This window comes from Helianthus annuus, chromosome 1 (assembly GCF_002127325.2).
Source record: "Helianthus annuus cultivar XRQ/B chromosome 1, HanXRQr2.0-SUNRISE, whole genome shotgun sequence".
Classification (NCBI taxonomy): domain Eukaryota; kingdom Viridiplantae; phylum Streptophyta; class Magnoliopsida; order Asterales; family Asteraceae; genus Helianthus; species Helianthus annuus.
The window spans coordinates 50,443,473-50,455,118 of NC_035433.2; the positions used below are offsets into that span (position 1 = coordinate 50,443,473).

Genomic DNA, 11,646 nt, shown 5'->3' on the forward strand with positions numbered 1-11,646 from the left:
TAAGTGTCGTTTTTGAAACTATAAATACATGTCGTGTTTCGGATTTTTATGAAAGTCGGACAGAGTTTCCTCTGTTTTTAGAATAACCCGACAATAAAAGTTATCGTATATTTTCAAAATTCAACGATAATTCAACGCAAGGTAGTCACAATATATAGTTTTCATCAAAGTATCAAAACTAAACTAATAATTAGTCGAATCGGGTCGAGCTCGGTCGCGTAAACTAACTAAAAGTCTAATGTAAGCCACTTCGCTACGCTAACAACTTTACCGGGTCCTTCGTTGACTGTTGTTGACCTGTTTGACCGTCGTTGACCTGAGTTGACCGAGTTGACTCGGTTTGACCGGGTCAACCGAGTTGGACCAGTTCTTGACCCGAACACCAAACAAATCTGAGTAGAGACCAATGTGAATCGTGAACCGGACTAGACCGAGCCGAGACTGAACCAATTCTGGAACAAAACCCGAACAATTCAAAACCAAACATTCAGACGAATCTGGATTCATTATAATCCGAGTCAAAAACAAAAAAATATATATATATATATAATCGTCACCGCCATCATCGTCATCGCCGGTGCTCGAATCTGATCCCCGGCTCCGTCACCGCCATAATCGTCTTCAGCATCGGAAAAGAAAAATAAAAAAAATCAATTCTCTTTCGATTCACGCTTGACATATGAGAAATTTCAAATGGAAGAGAGCAGGAGGGTTTACTGGTGACTTTCGTCGGAATAAAATGGCACCACCGCCGTCTCCTCCACTGCCGCCGCCGTGAGCGGCGGCGCCGCTCCAAATCTCTATCGCTCTCTCTCTCCTTCTCTCCAGTCTCTCTCTCTCTATCTCGCCTCTTCTGATCTTCGTCGCCACACCACCACCGGACAGTGGTGGTGGTGGTTTGTTTTGTCGATCGAGGGGGTGGAGGGGTCTAATTGTGGGTTTTGAGTGTGTATGCTTTGTAGATGAGGTTGTTTTGTATGTGTATTTGCTATAGAACCAAGATGTAGAGGGTAGAGATCAAAGTTCTGTGTTGTTTTTAGATTAGGGTTTTCAAGAACAAGGAGTGAAGGAGAAGAAGGAAACTAATCAGGTTGTGTGCGTGTAGGTTTGGTTCAGTATTTTCAAGATGAGGTATTAGGCTATAACTAGTCTTTTATAGGTAGGGTTAAGTATTGTTTCAAGTGGGCTTGGGCTTGGGCCCAGGCCCACAAGCCCAATCTCGTGTTTAAGTGGCTCGTAATTCCTACGAGACCCGTTATCAAAACCCGAACTCTTCGTAACATCGTAATTTATAATTTCGGGTTAAATGTTCGTGGACTGGTATTGGTAGACGTTTGCGCGCCCGTTCGTTGATTACGGTATTAATCACGAAAATTGCGTTGTTGTCGTTTTAGTCCGTTTTTCGATTCGGTTTCAACTGTGAAAATTAAAATTTGATTACGGAGCTAAATATATCGTAATATATTAATATCGAGACATAACTCGAGTCTGGTGCTTTCGTTTCGTCGTTGATTGTCGGTGCGCCATTGTTTCCGCGTCTTTCGTTCACGTTTGCGTTTTGTGCCGTTCGAAAGCATGAGGTTTTCGAAAAATGAAATACATAACTTTAAATTATACGTATAAACTTCGTAATTGTCGGCGTTGTCAGTATTTTGTACGTCATCAATTCGTTGCCGCGTAGTATTCAGCAGATTCCCCGTAAATCACCATACGCGCACTGTATAGTCGAATAAATGTTCCTAGGCATCCCAAGAGCCTAATTAAGTTAATTCGTGCCTTAAAAACTACTTATTATCGCCTTAAACGTTTGTTAATCGCGTAATTAGAAGCCGTTAATTACCGGTTGTCACATTCTCCCCCTGTTACAGAAATTTCGTCCTCGAAATTTAATCTATGTTATCTCCTCAGAGTTGTGTCGTTCCTAGGTAAGTCCGAATAGTATCAAAGTGGAAAACCATGTAATCGAACCAAGACTTATTCAGATTACGTGAATGTAAGGACATTTTGCATCAATAAGAATTCAACGGTTCAACTGAGTTTGTTTTAGAAATCGATGTCAAGTGAACGGGATGTTGTGATATTATCACCAATGTGACTAGGTTTACTAGGTTCAACAAAAGAGGAAATTCAACTAATGGAATTCCAAATGAACGTTCACAAACTGCAATCAATTTTTGAAACAACATAATATAATACCAACGGAATCTAGCGTTGGTTGTTGTATAAGTGAAACTCGAATTCAACAAACTCAAATAAGTAGAATCGTAAAAATGATTTATCAACTCTTGAACCATTAAATGAATAAAATCAACGTGTTGCAAGGATACACCGAAATGAAATACAACCGAACCTGGTGTATCATCGTCTTAATACATAATTGCATTAGGACTATTTAAATGATGTGTCAATCGAAAAGCATATGTGGTTTTGCATGAAACAATCGATTACGATTAGCAAAGGCTACAAGTTTATACCGACGCCACAAGGTGTCGTAGTGAATGAAATAATTCGATAATAGCGGTGATTGAACAAGTATCACCGTGTTTTGCATGAAACGCTCGATCATGATTAGCCCAAGCTACAAGTTTATACCGACCCCACAAGGTGTCGTAGTGATCGAAATAATTCAATAATAGTGGTGACTGAACAAACATCACCTTGTTTTGAAATCAAGTGAGAGATTCAATGAAGTAAATCTGAATGTCTGTTTCAAACAATTCTCATAGGATTTTCAATTGAAAACGAAACAAATAAATAATGTTTTTCGATCGAAAATGAAAGAGCAATAAATATCACAAAATGTTCTATCGATGCTGAAAGAATCGTTAAGAGGTACACCTAAATATGACATAAATTTGTGTACCATTACCCTAACACACGATTGTGTTAAGATTGCTTTAATATGATAAATCAACAAAGCGGATTTAATGTCAATAAACAAATAAATAAATAATTAAATCCGTACATGAGGTGAGCAGCGAGATTAGCGCAAGCTTCAAACTTGTGAAAACACCACCACAAGGTGATCGTGATCAAAGAAAACGATTCAATGAAGTCGAAGACCAAACAAGCATGTTATGGTTCAAAGCAAATGAAGCGCTTGTTGGGATTATTTCGAATATGATGGCCTCAATCCATCATATGGAATTTTGAATCGAATATATATTACGAGCAAGTTCAATCAATTGAACTTGGCTGAAATAAAATCAAACAATGAATTCGTATCTCGATAAGAAAAGTTTCGACATGGTTACAACAAAAACCATGTATACCACTCGAAAGAAAATGAGTTTTCCAAGAAATCCGTTGACTCGATACCAAAGAGTCAACATTTTGCAATAATACGGGTCGTCTAGAATACAATGCGAAGATTTAGTATAGGGAAATAATATATGAGATGTTGACAAAACAACCATTCGAAGTGAAACCACATGCGTAGCAAACAATGCATGTGTAGCGTAAGAATTTGCCAAGAATGAAGCAATTAAGTGTTCATTATCATGAAATAAAGTCTTCGTGATGCAATGGCCATTAGGGGGAGTAGAAATGAAAAAATCTACTCACTAGATGCAAAAGTCGGAATTTCAATAAAAGAAATTTAAGGAACTTACCTGGAATTTCGTGTGATGACCGGTTGTTACATGACATTACCATGGAATGTCGAACATAGCGTAATTCGCCATAACGAAGTAGGGGAAATGCGAAGATGTGTGACTTCTTTTGCAGCGCCAACAATTGTGAGTCTCTTTAGACTAAGCATCGATCGTTATGAAATCTTGTTTAAGCGTACCTTAGTGTGATTCGTGTCGTTTGCAGGATCACTTGCCAATTTGCCGCTTTCGATCAGTAGTTCTCCCACTGACGGGGTTAGCATCGTTGTTGTCATGCTCAATCATGTTTTCCAAAGGCCTTGCCTCGAAAGTCGTGTGTGATGTACTTCGACGTCCGCTGACGTATAGTTCAAGTTTCATGTATAGTTGCGCATTAGCGTTTCGTTCTATGTAGAATGTGATGTGCTCCGACATCCGTTAACGTATAATTTGAGTTTTCATGTATTCATGTGCAATGGCGTTTCGTTCCGCGTAGGTTACCTGCTCGGGTAAGTAAGATAGCATAGACGACATAATATAATGGCGTTTGCCCGAGTTAATAGTCGCAGTTTCTAAGTGAGGACCTCTAATGAGTTTCGACGTAAGTTTTCCAAAGGTCCTAAATGCATGTTATCCAAAACTCTCAAGGTTTTGCTTACTATATGTAATCGTTTCATGTACCGTGTATCCAACACAACACTAACGTATGTGTAGACCAAAATGTTCTCTCATTGTTTCGGCAACGGTTGGAACCCATATTCAAGTCCTAGGCGTTCTATATATGTTCAAGTCTTAAAAATCTAAGTACCCAGAGGGAAAGTGAGGTTAAAGCCTAGGTATCTCTACAAGAACCTAATTCGCTGAAACCTATAGCTCTGATACCAATCTGTCACACCCCGAAATATCAGAGCTTGGTGTGACTGGACCGGTATCTTCATTGCACAGCGGAAGCCAAAGGTTAAGACTTCTAAACAGTGAACGCCTGCTAGGTACTCGAATTTCCATGGGTTCTCCTATTCCAACCGTTCCATAGTTTTGATAATGCTACCTGAGAAAGAACATGCGAAAAAGTCAACATAAAGTTGAGCGAGTTCATAGTTTGTTTTGAAAAGATTTAAAATAAATCTTTTTGATAACCGGTTTCAAAGTTGTTGAGAAAATATAGTAAAATTATTTTCTTGACATGATATATGAAAGTTTTGAGTCTAGCCCATGAGAGTCTTTGTAAGTAGGACCAACTCGTCCTCTTACTTGTACATAAGTTGAAAATGTTACCAATGTTTGTAAATCCATGTATTTGTGAGTTTGTGTCAAATGAATCTTAAAGACATTTGAAAGTTTAGCTGTCGAAATCCGATATGTAAAGCGTAAATGAATATGTTGATCATTAATGTGTAGCTAGGACATTAATATGTGTGCCGACATAGGAAGCCACCAACCCGTAAGCGATTTAGTACCGGTCCACCCGGCGAGGGTAACAAAGGAAACTCCATGTGGTCACACAAGGACTCGTGAGTGGGGCTCGCCCTGTACCCGATAGATCTACCCCCTTTGTTCCGTGGTCTTAAACAAGATTAATGGTGCTTTAAGTATCAGCCTATTCGCACGTGATCTACTAATTCATTTTGTTGCTTAACCATACCATAGTAACATGTATTTCCCCCGAGAGTTATAAAACCGAAAACGTTTAAAAGAAAAGGGGAACATGAACTCACTGGGTGGTCTCGTTTTGCGTACGCAGACAAACCCAGTCTCGTTGTTGTAGCTAGGACATTCCCGTCTCTAGACATGAAAATCATGCACGTTTCGTAGATACGCGTGTGTTTTGTAAAACCGGTATGTTTAGTATAAAGCGTTCGTAAACCGTTTAAGTTCCTTGAAATCCATTCGTAAAACGATTTAAAAGTATGAGTTTTCGTTCATCGAAAAGTTGTTTGTTTTTGCAAAAACTTGCATGTCTTTCCACCCCCGAAAACATTTGTAAAAATGTAAAACTAGAAAAGGTGGGGGTTATGAACTCACCTGGATGTTCCTGTGCAAAGCTAGCTTAACGTGATTCCGTGATGTCATTCCACGAATGTGATGTAGCTAGCGTGCATCTATAGTATTCCTAACAGGGAATAACTTATCAGTTTCTAGTTTAAAGACGTAGTTAAACTACGTGTCCGAGCTCTACCGAATCGTTATCTAAACGATTCTAGTATAGTGTTATCGTCTTGGTTTTGAAATAACCAATTTATGGTTATTTGATCCCATTTAAGCGGGACAAATACTAAGTCTCGAGATCGACTTAGTTTTTGTGTGATTTAGAATATCTAAATTTATATATAAACATAAATATTTTTACAAAGTCGTGTTAGTTGACGCGAATAGAAATACGTATACGGGTAAGGGTGCGTCTTGTTGTGTCGTATATGATACGGTAATATACCGTTGTAGTTTTCGTAGGATGGAAATAAATAAACATATATACATATACATCTATTCGAAAACTTGATGTTTTGTAACGAACGCAAACAAATATACTATTGTTATAAAAATACTAGAAAATATTCGAGTCGTCGACGCTTGAAATAAGTATAACAAGTATATATATAGTTCACCAAAAGCGTTTAAGGTTGATGCGTGAAGTAAGTATTCGGATTCGCGATATTTGAAATAAATATAAACTATTATATTTATGTTATAAAGTCGATCGGATTTTCAATATTTGAATAAGTATAGATAATTTTATTTATCTAAATATGTGTTGGGTTTCGTTAACTTATACCTCGTTTTGGTAAACCGTAGATCGTCGTCAAATAAATATATATTATATTTATTTAAATAAATAAATAAATAAACTCGAACTCCATTAAGTGTCGTTTTTGAAACTATAAATACATGTCGTGTTTCGGATTTTTATGAAAGTCGGACAGAGTTTCCTCTGTTTTTAGAATAACCCGACAATAAAAGTTATCGTATATTTTCAAAATTCAACGATAATTCAACGCAAGGTAGTCACAATATATAGTTTTCATCAAAGTATCAAAACTAAACTAATAATTAGTCGAATCGGGTCGAGCTCGGTCGCGTAAACTAACTAAAAGTCTAATGTAAGCCACTTCGCTACGCTAACAACTTTACCGGGTCCTTCGTTGACTGTTGTTGACCTGTTTGACCGTCGTTGACCGAGTTGACTCGGTTTGACCGGGTCAACCGAGTTGGACCAGTTCTTGACCCGAACACCAAACAAATCTGAGTAGAGACCAATGTGAATCGTGAACCGGACTAGACCGAGCCGAGACTGAACCAATTCTGGAACAAAACCCGAACAATTCAAAACCAAACATTCAGACGAATCTGGATTCATTATAATCCGAGTCAAAAACAAAAAAATATATATATATATAATCGTCACCGCCATCATCGTCATCGCCGGTGCTCGAATCTGATCCCCGGCTCCGTCACCGCCATAATCGTCTTCAGCATCGGAAAAGAAAAATAAAAAAAATCAATTCTCTTTCGATTCACGCTTGACATATGAGAAATTTCAAATGGAAGAGAGCAGGAGGGTTTACTGGTGACTTTCGTCGGAATAAAATGGCACCACCGCCGTCTCCTCCACTGCTGCCGCCGTGAGCGGCGGCGCCGCTCCAAATCTCTATCGCTCTCTCTCTCCTTCTCTCCAGTCTATCTCTCTCTATCTCGCCTCTTCTGATCTTCGTCGCCACACCACCACCGGACAGTGGTGGTGGTGGTTTGTTTTGTCGATCGAGGGGGTGGAGGGGTCTAATTGTGGGTTTTGAGTGTGTATGCTTTGTAGATGAGGTTGTTTTGTATGTGTATTTGCTATAGAACCAAGATGTAGAGGGTAGAGATCAAAGTTCTGTGTTGTTTTTAGATTAGGGTTTTCAAGAACAAGGAGTGAAGGAGAAGAAGGAAACTAATCAGGTTGTGTGCGTGTAGGTTTGGTTCAGTATTTTCAAGATGAGGTATTAGGCTATAACTAGTCTTTTATAGGTAGGGTTAAGTATTGTTTCAAGTGGGCTTGGGCTTGGGCCCAGGCCCACAAGCCCAATCTCGTGTTTAAGTGGCTCGTAATTCCTACGAGACCCGTTATCAAAACCCGAACTCTTCGTAACGTCGTAATTTATAATTTCGGGTTAAATGTTCGTGAACTGGTATTGGTAGACGTTTGCGCGCCCGTTCGTTGATTACGGTATTAATCACGAAAATTGCGTTGTTGTCGTTTTAGTCCGTTTTTCGATTCGGTTTCAACTGTGAAAATTAAAATTTGATTACGGAGCTAAATATATCGTAATATATTAATATCGAGACATAACTCGAGTCTGGTGCTTTCGTTTCGTCGTTGATTGTCGGTGCGCCATTGTTTCCGCGTCTTTCGTTCACGTTTGCGTTTTGTGCCGTTCGAAAGCATGAGGTTTTCGAAAAATGAAATACATAACTTTAAATTATACGTATAAACTTCGTATTTGTCGGCGTTGTCAGTATTTTGTACGTCATCAATTCGTTGCCGCGTAGTATTCAGCAGATTCCCCGTAAATCACCATACGCGCACTGTATAGTCGAATAAATGTTCCTACGCATCCCAAGAGCCTAATTAAGTTAATTCGTGCCTTAAAAACTACTTATTATCGCCTTAAACGTTTGTTAATCGCGTAATTAGAAGCCGTTAATTACCGGTTGTCACAGAAGATGGCTATATTGGCCATTTTAATATCAATTTTATGAAAGTAAAATGATAAAACTCCTTTTTAACTCAAGGATTCCCACCAAATTTAAGTAATTACAACATTTTATGCATATGGTACAATAACTTAACTAAGTTCGTAAGGGGCAAGATAGTCTTTTTATATCAATATTAAATTAATAATAAAATAGTTTAATGAATAATGAAATAGAGGTAAATTAGAAGTCTTCAAGTTAAAAATATAAAATGGAATTCAAAGAGAAGTAATTCAAAATGAAACCGACGAATAGAGTCAATTAGAAGTCTTCAAGTTAAAAATAATAAATGGAATTCAAAGAGTTATAAACGAATTGATTGAATGAGGAGTTGTTCGTAACCGACCAACAATAATAACCCATCATTTGGGGACTTGAAAAGCTGGTGCTTCCGGTTTCACATTTCACGTTGAGGTGTCAAAAGGTGGGATATATATGTTATTTGCATAAATTGCATTTTCACTGTTCATTTTTTGGTGATTTGTGTTCTAATTTTATTCAAACATGTTACTTGTTGTCAGATAACTGGCTTGAACTTGTTTAACGAATCAAGTCCAAGGGAATGCGACCTGGTGTGGCGTTAAAGCCAGGAACACCCATTGAAGAAGTGTTTCCACCGGTATCTTATCTATTATCTGTTCTTAAATTATTTTTCTCGTTATAGCTTTTGCACAGATGGTTCAAACAGTAAAAGAACCCCTTTTATCAGTAGATTAATAATTTTCTTCTATGTGTTCATAGCTTGAAGGTGAACATCCTGTTGAAATGGTTCTTGTTATGACTATGGAACCTTATTTGGTGGGCAGAAGTTCATGCCTGATATGATGAACAAGGTACACGAGCTGTGCTTAAGGGAAATTTTCTAAATTCCCGATTTGAGTTTCTTAATTGATTTTTGTTATTTCTCAATTTGGTTTTAGGTACGCACGTTGAGAGAGAAGTACCCAACACTTGATGTAGAGGTTAGTTATTTCATACCTACAACCTTTATTGTAATTTAATGCGTGAACATATTCATACTCAGGGGCGGACCTAATGTAAGTTGGGGCGTAGCACGGGCTACGGCTCAACTTTTTTCCGGTAGTGTAAAATTTTATTTTTTTTTTCGATTTTTATACTAAGGACACCCCTCAACAAGTACTAGGACACCTCTGAAAAAAAAATTTACAAACTGAAATCAAGCCCAAATAATACTGATTATATTAGCCCAAAAAACAAATGATAGCCCAATAGTAATTAGCCCAACTAACCAAATAATAACCCAATAGTGTATTAGATTGTTGTGCTAATTGTGATTGTGAGTTGTGAGTATTCTTTATTTCTTTTCTTCTTGAGTTCTTGAATTGTTTAATTTCGATCTAAAAATTAAAAATAAACCTAGCTCAATCTAATATCTAAAAACTTATTGCTAATATTAATTCATAAAGCCTACCCCAAATGTGATATGTTCAATATTGATTCGTTTACTTAAATACTAATAACTTAAAAAAAAACTAGTTTATAAAATTTAATTCGGTAAGGCCTAAGGGCCTTTTTTTGGCTCACCCAGGGCACTTGAATTTTCAGGATCAGCCCCGCTCCGTAATGCAGGTAAAAAAAATTTTGTTCTATAAATGTATCGTAAAAAAATTTGGGATACCCCTAAATATTTCTTCTAGTTCCGCCACTGTTCATACTTGTACGTTTATTTATATCTTGTGAGCAAACTTATATTTCATGAAATTATGTTTTACTGGGATGCAGGTTAATGGAGGTTTAAGGCCTTCTACTATTGATGCAGCTACAAGTGGTATTTGGAGCTCTAGAACCAGCTCAAGTTATATCTCTACTGAGAACAAGTGTAAACAAGGCCCAAAAAACTTGTTGAAGCATATACACAAAAAATGTTTAATGAGGGAGCAACACATTTACTACATATGCAACTCTATTTGATGCCTTAATATTCAAGTTGTTATTTGATTTGCCTTCATGCATGCACTCCTCATTGTACTTTCAAGATTCAGAAACAGAGAATATGTGTGTGAGTTGTTCAATATGGATATTTTTATGCCACTTACCTGATAGTGACTGGTAATTTATTTATTTTTTGTTTAGGGTCAAACATAAACATATAGAGAGTGATAAACAATTTAAAAAAAAATTGTGATTGGTTGAAAGGGGTTGGAACCCACCATTAACCCTCTCTCTCCTACATCACTTCTCTTCTCTCTCGGTTTCTCACTTGGTGAGTATACACCGACTTGGACACTCCCCACTCACCGAACAAGGGCTGGCAATGGTTTCCCACGCGGCAAAGTGCCATCCCCGCCTCACTCACCACTACCATACCGTCCACCCTAAATGTGTAGATTTAAAAGTAAAATTAAATGGAGTGTAAGTTAGTTAAAAAAAAAATCTAAAAGTATTCTTTCTTAAGAGTAAAATTAGAAGATGTGCAAATTTAAGAGTAAAACTAAAAGTTGTGTAAGCTAATTAATGTTTTAAAACTTTATATGTTTTTGTTGCGAGAACCTTACTTTTGAGATGAAACATAGATTAGAAAGACCTTTTATTAAAAGTAATTAGAATCTAACCACATAACAATAATCTAATATATTAAGAGTAATAGCGATCGGTCCATCACAATAACTAAGTTATATTTGTTAAGAGAACTACTTAGACAATCGGTGTTGTGCTCCCGCCGCATCATGCGGGCACCCCACTAGTATTTTTAATATTTAACCTGAAGAAGAATATACTTTTGAATATTTATTTTTAGATAAACACAATTATAGAGATGAGACGTTGATTTTAATTCGGTGGTTCCCAGACAGAAATAAATGAATCATGAATTTATGATGTCATTCTCAGTAAATATGCATATGTCATGCTAAAAATCAAGGATGGTATACAGATATGCCATTAAATATATTAAAAAATCCAAAAGAATTATATTCCAACTATCAATAACAACCAAGGATGGTATACAAATATGCCATTAAATATATTTAAAAATCCAAAAAAATTATATTCCAACTATCAACAAAATTAGAAAAGACCCACTCTATTTTCAAGCTTACGCGTATTAAAGTTCAAATGACAATTTTACATTAAAAAATTTAAGGGGAATTTATTGCAAAACTACACATACTTCACTAATTTATTGCAATTCTATAACTCATGCATTTGTTATATCAAACCCTACCCACCTCTTATTGCTGGTCAATATGGCCACCGATGACTCGGCTACTACTTAGTGGCGGACCTACTCTGTGACACCTTTCTCCCTCACAAAAAAAAAAAATAAATAAATAAAAATTTAAAAATAAAAATAAAAAATATTGTAACT

At 36.9% G+C, this 11,646-nt stretch overlaps 1 pseudogene; it reads left to right on the forward strand.

Moving 5' to 3' along the window:
* The first annotated feature begins 7,112 nt into the window (after positions 1–7,112).
* Positions 7,113–10,185, forward strand: LOC110888482 (annotated as a pseudogene).
* Positions 10,186–11,646: the final 1,461 nt, after the last annotated feature.